This window comes from Hemiscyllium ocellatum, chromosome 21 (assembly GCF_020745735.1).
Source record: "Hemiscyllium ocellatum isolate sHemOce1 chromosome 21, sHemOce1.pat.X.cur, whole genome shotgun sequence".
Taxonomy (NCBI): Eukaryota; Metazoa; Chordata; class Chondrichthyes; order Orectolobiformes; family Hemiscylliidae; genus Hemiscyllium; species Hemiscyllium ocellatum.
This window is the reverse complement of record NC_083421.1, coordinates 66,347,926-66,358,051: the sequence shown is the minus strand read 5'-3', so window position 1 is coordinate 66,358,051 and position 10,126 is coordinate 66,347,926.

The window sequence follows — 10,126 nt, the reverse complement described above, 5'->3', positions numbered from 1 at the left end:
TGTGACCTTAAGTTAGAGAAGTCTCAAATTCCATCTTAACCTGGGGCTCATCTGAAACATACTCTCTGTAACCTAAAAGCTAGCCAACACACAACGTGCCTGAGGAGTTTAATATTTATGTATAATAGGTGCTTGTAATAAATATCTGTTTGATTCTTCAGCACCATCATATCCATATCCAATTTCAGATGTTGTAAGGAATAACAAACATCACTGCATGATTTAACATGCAATGTCCTGATGAAGGGCTTATGCCCGAATCATCGACTCTCCTGCCTCTCGGATGCCGCCTGACCTGCTGTGCTTTTCCAGCTCCACACTTTTTGACTCATATCCTTCTGGTGGCAAAACATGCATCAAATCTTCATATTTCAAATGTATTTTGTATTTTTCTTGACCACTTTGAATCGTTTCTTTAAATATTTCCCTCTGTTTATTTACAGCAATACCTTTAATCTAAATGGATTAACCTAAATTACAATTAACCTTAGTCCATTCTCCCCTCAAACCTCTGTACCCCACTTCACTCAGGTTTATGATTCATGTTTGTGATTGGAATGTCATCCCCAAATTTAATATGGAATTCAATTATTTTATGATCACTATTTCCAAGAATATATTTTACAATGAGATGACTAAAGGATCTTGCTTGATTTCCCAATAATGGATCTCAGACAGCTTTATCTCTGATCAGATCTGCAATGCATTGCTCCAAGCAACTATCATAGCTTTAAATTAAGGGGAGGTAGGTATAGGACAGATGTTAGGGGTAGATTCTTTACTCAGCGAGTCGTGAGTTCATGGAATGCCCTGCCAGTAACAGTGGTGGACTCTCCCTCTTTATGGGCATTTAAACGGGCATTGGATAGGCATATGGAGGATAGTGGGCTAGTGTAGGTTAGGTAGGCTTGGATCGACGCAACATCGAGGGCCGAAGGGCCTGTACTGCGCTGTATTTTTCTATGTTCTATGTCACAAAAATATTTTATGAATACATCTTCTAGAGCTCTCTTGCCAATGTGATTGTCCCAGTCTACATGAAGATTTAAAGTTCCACACAATCATTACATTCCCGTTGTTTCATACTCCATTACCATCTTGTTTAACAGTCAGTCCATTTGAGAATACATTGCATCAAATAGGCTGTGTATCAGGTTAGTCCTGAGTCATCAAGAGGCCAATTGGATGCCTCAGAACAAATAAGTTACTGAACTAATGATTCAGATGCTCAGAGATGTGACCTCAAATCCCATCATAACAACTGGGAATCTAAACTCAAATAATTAAATTAAATGTGGATTTAAAATGCCACTGTTTGTAATATACGCTTGAAGTTATCAAATTGTTGCAGAAACCCTATTTGGTTCACTGTTGTCCTTTAGGGAAGGGAATCTGCAATTTTTTGTCTAACCCTTTCTTTGATGAGATGTGAGCATTGTTGGCAATAAAAGATAAAGTCAGCATAGTCTCACATTCTCAAAACACAATCAGAAATTGCTAGAAAAACCCAGCAGGTCTGACAGCATCTGTGGAAAGAAATCAGAGCTAACATTTAAGGTCGAGTGACCCTTCCTGAGAACCTTCTGATTTTGTTTCTGGTTTTCAGCATCCACATTTCTGATGGTTTTTATTTATCCTGACTAGAGAAAGACAAGTGGTGGTAGGTTTAATCTTGTGGACACCACAGCTTGGGAGAGGGGTGGAGGAGGCAGGACCTTCAGTGTGACTCCAGCTGGTACCTGCAATGTTGGCATCACTCTGCAACACAAACCCCTGGACATGGCTTTCTTTGACCTTACAAAGATGTTTGACATTGTCAATTGGGAAGCATTATGGAGCGTCCATAATGGCTACACTGCTTTGGCTACACTGTGAAGTTTGTCCCCCTCCTTCGCCTGCTCCACAATGACATAGAAGTCGTGGGAATGACAAATGGTACCCCCACCAAACCATTCCCCGTTCGGACCGGGGTTAAGCAACACTGTTCCTGATCTACCTCACTGCAATGCTTCACCTCAATGGGACACACTCCCTGCTGGAGTGGGTCTAACCTTCAGAGTGAGCAGGAAATTATTCAACATCCCCCCCACCTTCACACCGAAACCAAACTCACACCAACGCAGTGCCATTAGCTGCAGTTCGTAGATGATGCTTGTGCATGTGCAATCTCACAGGATGTACTCCAGACCATCGTCAGCACCTTACAGAGACATTTGAGAGCATGGGTCTCACCCTCAACATGTGCGAGATGAAGGTCCTCCACCAAACTGGCCTGGGATTGTGGAGTGAATCCCTGATCATCAAGGTCCATGGGGAGGCCTGAGAGAATGTTGGTCACTACCAGAACCTCGGAGGGGTCCTGTCAGCCAAAGCAGTTTTTGATGACAAGGTGCAGCAGTGCCCCCCAGCGTGCTAGCGCAGCCTTCGGCCGCCTCAGTAAAAGGATGTTCGAGACCAACAACATCAGACCTGACACCAAGCTCATGGTCTACAGAGCCCTCCTATACGGCTGTGAGCCATGGATTGTCTACAGCAGACACCTCAAGGCACTGGAGCTGTCCCACCAACACTGCCTGCCCAGGATCCTGGGAAACTGCTGAGAAGAAAGATGCACCAACACCAGTCACCCCGACCAGGCCGATATCCCCAACATCGAGGTACTGACCACCCACACCTTCATCAGCTGCAGTGGGCTGGGCATGTTGTCCCCATGACCGACACGAGATTCCCTACTCCCAACTCCGACAGGGCAGGTGAGCCCCAGGAGGACAGAGGAAGCACTTCAGGGATATTCTCAAGGCCTCACTGGGGAAGTGCGGCATTCCCACAGACCCCTGGGAATTATTGGCCCAGGACCAAACAAGTGAGGGAGGAGCATCTGGGAAGGTGTTGAGCACCTTCAGACTGGCCACTGGGAAAAAGCAGAAACCAGGCAAAAACAGCAAAGGGAGCACACTAATGCCCCACACTAATGCCCCACCCACCCCTTTCTGTGACCATCACCTGCCCCAAATGTAGCAGAGTCTGTGGAGGTCAGAGCGGTCTGTCCAGCCACTTACAGACTCACTCTGAGAGTGGAAGAGAGTCATCCTCATTTCTGAGAGACTGGAGATAATGAATGCAATGCAAACCAGCCATCCATCCAACTGAGCTAGCAACCCCTATTGGCAAAGTTATCATGTACTAGTTTTGAGGGGAGGGGGTTGGGAGGAAGGCAGCAACGTTTCACCAAGAACGGTTTGATATTGTCTGCTGCACTGCCTGGACTTTGTCCATTAATTTTCTTTGTTCAGAAACAGTGAAACAATTTCTTGGACCCAATTTATTCAAATCTTTCATTATTTTAAATATTTTGATCATTTTCCTTCCCAGACTTTTTTCCAAGAACAGACAGAATTTTACAAGGCCCTGAAAGATGATTGAATCTGAGGGTAGTGTGTCCAGTCTTGGGTAGATTAGCTGCAATACTGGACTGCTCTGGAACTGGCTACAACTGTGTCCCCTCAGTCATCTCAAAAACTCTAACTCTACTCCATTTGTCCTCTGAATTGAAATAATTTTCTCTTTAAAATCTCGATTAAACTTGTCAAATATGAATTCGTCTGTAATAAACCTGCTCTCAGTTTTGATTAGATCATTCAGTTAATGCATCTCAAAATATGAAACTGAAGACTTTTCCACAACAGACTTTAAATGAATTGGAGACCAGTTCACCAAAATAATTCTTCTCCCTCATGCACAACACACATCAAACACTCACAACACACATCAAACACACACAACGCACATCAAACACACACAACACACATCAAACACACACAACGCACATCAAACACACACAACACACATCAAACACACACAACGCACATCAAACACACACAACGCACATCAAACACACACAACACACATCAAACACACACAACACACATCAAACACACACAACGCACATCAAACACTCACAACACACATCAAACACACACAACACACATCAAACACACACAACGCACATCAAACACACACAACACACATCAAACACTCATAACACACATCAAACACACACAAAGCACATCAAACACACACAACACACATCAAACACACACAACACACATCAAACACTCATAACACACATCAAACACACACAACGCACATCAAACACACACAACACACATCAAACACTCATAACACACATCAAACACACACAACGCACATCAAACACACACAACACACATCAAACACTCACAACACACATCAAACACACACAACGCACATCAAACACACACAACACACATCAAACACACACAACACACATCAAACACACACAACACACATCAAACACTCATAACACACATCAAACACACACAACACACATCAAACACACACAACACACATCAAACACTCACAACACACATCAAACACACACAACGCACATCACACACACGCAACACACATCAAATACTCACAACACACATCAAACACACACAACGCACATCAAACACATACAACACACATCAAACACATACAACACACATCGAACACACACAACACACAAACACCCACAACACACATCAAACACATACAACACACATCAAACACACAAAACGCATATCACACACACACAACGCACATCAAATACACACAACACACATCAAGCACACACAACACACATCAAACACATACAACGCACATCAAACACATACAACACATATCAAACACACACAACGCACATCAAACACACACAACACACATCAAACACACACAACGCACATCAAACACATACAACGCACATCAAACACATACAACACATATCAAACGCACACAATGCACATCAAACACACACAACACATATCAAACACACACAACGCACATCAAACACACACAACGCACATCAAACACATACGACATACATCAAACACATACAACACACATCAAACACCCACAACACACATCAAACACCCACAACACACATCAAACACATACAACACATATCAAACACACACAACGCACATCAAACACACACAACACACATCAAACACACACAACGCACATCAAACACATACAACGCACATCAAACACATACAACACATATCAAACGCACACAATGCACATCAAACACACACAACACATATCAAACACACACAACGCACATCAAACACACACAACGCACATCAAACACATACGACATACATCAAACACATACAACACACATCAAACACCCACAACACACATCAAACACCCACAACACACATCAAACACATACAACACACATCAAACACACAAAATGCACATAAAACACACACAATGCACATCAAACACACACAACACACATCAAACACACACAACACACAAACACACATCAAACACACACAACACACATCAAATACCCACAACACACACAAACACACACAACGCACATCAAACACACACAACACACATTAAACATACACAACACACATCAAACACACACAACACACATCAAACACACAACGCACATCAAACACCCACAATACACACAAACACACACAATGCACATCAAACACACTCAACACACATCAAACACACACAACTCACATCAAACACACTCAACACACATCAAACACACACAACTCACATCAAACATACACAACACACATCGAACACACACAACACACATCAAACACACACAAAACACATCAAACACACACAACGCACATCAAACACACACAACACACACAACACACATCAAATGCACACAACACACATCAAACACACAAGTGCACCTTAAACACACACAATGCACATCAAACACACACAACACTAGGAAAACAACACACAGGTCTTGCATAATTAGATACAGGAACTATGGATATTTAGAAATAAGTGAAACACTCAAGCCAAAATGTTGAAGAACTCACCAGCACTGTGATTCTGATCAGTTTTTGATTTTCTGTAATTCAGTTTAATGAGGATCAGGATGTTGTTGCTAGGTGATGAGAATTAGGTGGGCGTTTGGATGTGCTGAGGATATGATGATTCTGAGATGCAAACTCTCCTGTGAATAAGCTTGACACTCACTGTCCCTGTCTCACCTACCTCACAATGACAGCAAAACAGGGCTCCACAAGAGCCCTTATGGTTTGGCATTATGAGTGCACTTGCACAGAACATACATAACAGATGAATTAGCAGCAAGACCAGCCATTAGGCCGACTCCACCATTCAATTAGTCTTTAATATCTGCCTGACCCCAATAACGTCTCACTTCCTCATTCATCGAAACGATATCCATCTCAGTGTTTAAAAATCTCCAAAACTTGCCCTACTGCTCTTTTTGGAAGTATTTTCCAAAGACTCACAACCCATTAGGAGAAAAAAATCCCACCTTGTTCTTAAACAGTGATCCATCACTCTGGATTCTCCCATCGAAGAAAGCCACCAGGTTATAGTTCAACAGGTTTATTTGGAAGCACTACCTTTCGGAGCAACGCTCCTTCATCAGGTGGATGTGGAGGATAAGATTGTAAGACGCAGAATTTTTGTACAAAATGTGGAGAAATGGGATTGTGGGAGATATAGCAGTTTGGATCTGTAATTGGCTTGCTGAAAGAAGACAGAGTGTGGTGGTTGATGGGAAATGTTCATCCTGGAGTCCAGTTACCAGTGGTGTGCCGCAAGGGTTAGTGTTGGGTCCACTGCTCTTCGTCATTTTTATAAACGACCTGGGTGAGGGCATAGAAGGGTGGGTTAGTAAATTTGCAGATGACACTAAGGTCGGTGGAGTTGTGGATAGTGACGAAGGATGTTGTAGATTACAGAGAGACATAGATAAGCTGTAGAGCTGGGCTGAGAGCTGGCAAATGGAGTTTAATGCGGACAAGGGTGAGATGATTCACTTTGGTCGGAGTAATCGGAATGCAAAGTACTGGGCTAATGGTAAGATTCTTGGAAGTGTAGATGAGCAGAGAGATCTCGGTGTCCAGGTACACAGATCCTTGAAAGCTGCCACCCAAATTGACAAGGTTGTTAAGAAGGCATACAGTGTTTTAGCTTTTATTAATAGAGGGATCGAGTTCCGGAACCATGAGGTTATGCTGCAGCTGTACAAAACTCTGGTGTGGCCACACTTGGAGTATTGTGTACAGTTCTGGTCGCCGCATTATAAGAAGGATGTGGAAGCTTTGGAAAGGGTGCAGAGGAGATTTACTAGGAGGTTGCCTGGTACGGAGGGAAGTTCTTACGAGGAAAGGCTGAGGGCCTTGAGGCTGTTCTCGTTAGAGAGAAGAAAGTTGAGAGGTGACTTAATAGAGACATACAAGATAATCAGAGGGTTAGATAGGGTGGACAGGGAGAGCCTTTTTCCAAGTACGGGGACGGCAAACACGAGGGGGCACAGCTTTAAACTGAGGGGTGATAGATATAGGACAGATGTCAGAGGTAGTTTCTTTACTCAGAGAGTAGTAAGGGTATGGAATGCTTTGCCTGCATCGGTAGTAGATTCGCCAAGTTTAAGTACATTTAAGTCATCATTGGACAGGCATATGAACGTACATGGAATAGTGTATGTGGGATGGGCCTTAGATTAGTATAACAGGGCGGCGCAACATCGAGGGCCGAAGGGCCTGTACTGCGCTGTAATGTTCTATGTTCTATGTTCTATTCATAGCAAAGGTTTACAGTGTGATGCAACTGAAATTATATCCTGAAAAAGACCTGGATTGTTTGCGATGTCACTCATCTTTTAGAATGACTGTGTTGGTTTCACTTCTTTCATATGGAAATCACAGAACCTTTTTAAAAGTTACATTCGCAAGTGAACTTTAATAATTGGTGTCATGTCGGCCCAGATAATGTATTGAAGGTGTGAGCTTCCCTGTGTGAGGCTGTCTGTACCCCAATGGTCAAACTGATTCTATTTCTAAAAAAGGGATTTACAGAATCTTACACGGCTTCATGCAGTTTTTGAGCAAAATAAAATGTAATTCTGCAAGTACAAATTCACCTCCCATACATACATGTGTATGTGTACATGTGGGTTTGTGTGTGTGTTGTGTGTATGTGTGTGTGGGGGGGGAGGGGGGTGGTTATGGGTGTCTGTGAGAGAGCATATGTATGTGTGTGAGTGTAAAGGGGTATAAGTCTGTGAGAGGGTGTGTGTGAGTGTGGGAGTGTATGTGTTGACATATGAGAGAGGGTCTGTGTGAGTGTGAGTGTCTGTAGGACTGTGTCTCACTGCCTCCTTGCTCTCTCTTCCAAACACAACAGTGAAGATGGGCTCAGCATCAAGAATAATAGCCCTGACCAGCTCTGTCTAAAGGGGTCACCACCAATTCCTGCTTCATTACTGTTGACTCAGCTTGAGTTTCTCTGAGTGTCCTTGTCTAATTATCGAGCTGGTTAAAATTGGCAAAAGTCAGTTAGGAATAGTGCTGCACCCAGAGATTTCCTTGGCTCTGTCTTTAAGGTTCTGGGAAGACAGTTAGCTCCTGATCACTGATGCTGTTGTCACAATTCCCTTCAGTCTACTGGCTGCCAAGAGGTTATTGGCAGGGAAACAGAGCACAATCTGCTCATAGAGAGAGGTGCAGGGTAGGGTGAAGGAAGCTCGTCACCACCATCTCAGGGAGACAAAGGCAACGGGCAATCAATGTTGGACCAACCAGCGAAGCCCACATCTCCTGAATTAAGAAAACAAAAAAGGAAGCTGAGACCCCGTTCCCTCAACGCTGCATCACAGTTGCTGGCTTACTCCATCTGTAACTTGGGAATCTGCAGAGATTATATGGTGTGGGGAAGTGGGATGTGAGAAAGAACATTTGGTTAGTTAGTGTGTCTGCACCTTTGATCTTTTCAGCCTGATCATTAGTCAGTGCCTCAGACACGGCCTGTCTAAAGATAGCAAGCACCTTCTATAAGGGCTGAGGCATCGTACTGCCTTCAAATATGCACCATCTTTCCCTGCAGGAGGAAGGGAAGTATGTCAGTGACATATGGTGCAATATGCATGGGTAATCTGGGGATCAGGGTTGAACAGCTGACTGTGTGTGCAAGGTGTGTGAACTAGGTTTTAGCCTTTCATCAACATCAAGGATGTGAAGGAGAGTTGAAGCAATGAATGTTCAGTCTGTGTCCTGATTGATTGAGGTAATTATTATTCGAGATGGAGATGTGCGCACTAGGCAGTATGTAATCCCTCTGGTACAACTGGTGCATTGTAGTGGGTGAAGTTGTATTTACAAACCTTGTGAGGTCATGAGCATCTTTCAACACTGCATCCAGTTCCTGAGAAGTAGATTACCGGCATTAAGCTGCAAACCTCTCTGCTCCTGGATGGTTCCCACTGACAGTGAACATTTGTGCTCCTCAACTGGACACACTTTGTGTTTGATTGACTCACTGCAGTGGACACTCTGGTGTACACAATTCCTGCATCTGCTGCAGTCAGAAACTGCTAGTAACTGGTGCGAACTACCTTTAAAGTGGTGGTAATTTCACATGAATTTGGTACCATTCTGTGATGGACTGTCACAAGCCAGTGTGTTTCTGTGCTGTGCAGAACAACACAACCATTTGAGTTTAACTTTGTGCCACCTGGTCCATCACCAGGATTTATCCTGCAGCTAATTTCTATTCAGAGATGTTATTATACATATTTGAAGCAGGTTGGAATTGAACCTGGGTTTCCTGCACAGTAAGTTCATGCTGCATGGTCAATCCCGTGATTACCTTCTAGCTGAATCCAATCCTCCCCCATCAGTTTCCCCATTCCAGACAATCAGACCTCCTTCATGGGCTGTGGTCTCTTTCTTGTCATGTCTCCATGAGTATGTGGGAGGTGGGGGAATTGAATGGTGGAAAGTTTAAGAAAGGGAGAATTATATCATGCATCGTGAAATGACTGCAGGAAAACTGAACTTTCAGTGATTGAACCAAACAGGGCAGTGAAAACACATTCGCTATTTTTTACCCAATAAATTAAAGAGACAGATGAGCTAAAATGGTTAAAGGGCAGCTGGGTTCTTTCAGCTTCCTGATGCTGAGCTTTTCTAATAAGATTAGGTGAGGATGAAATGTGCTTGCCTCGGGGCTGAGCTATAATTCGATCAGAACTTTGATCCAGACTGACCATTCTCCTTAAAGGAGGCAACAGCGC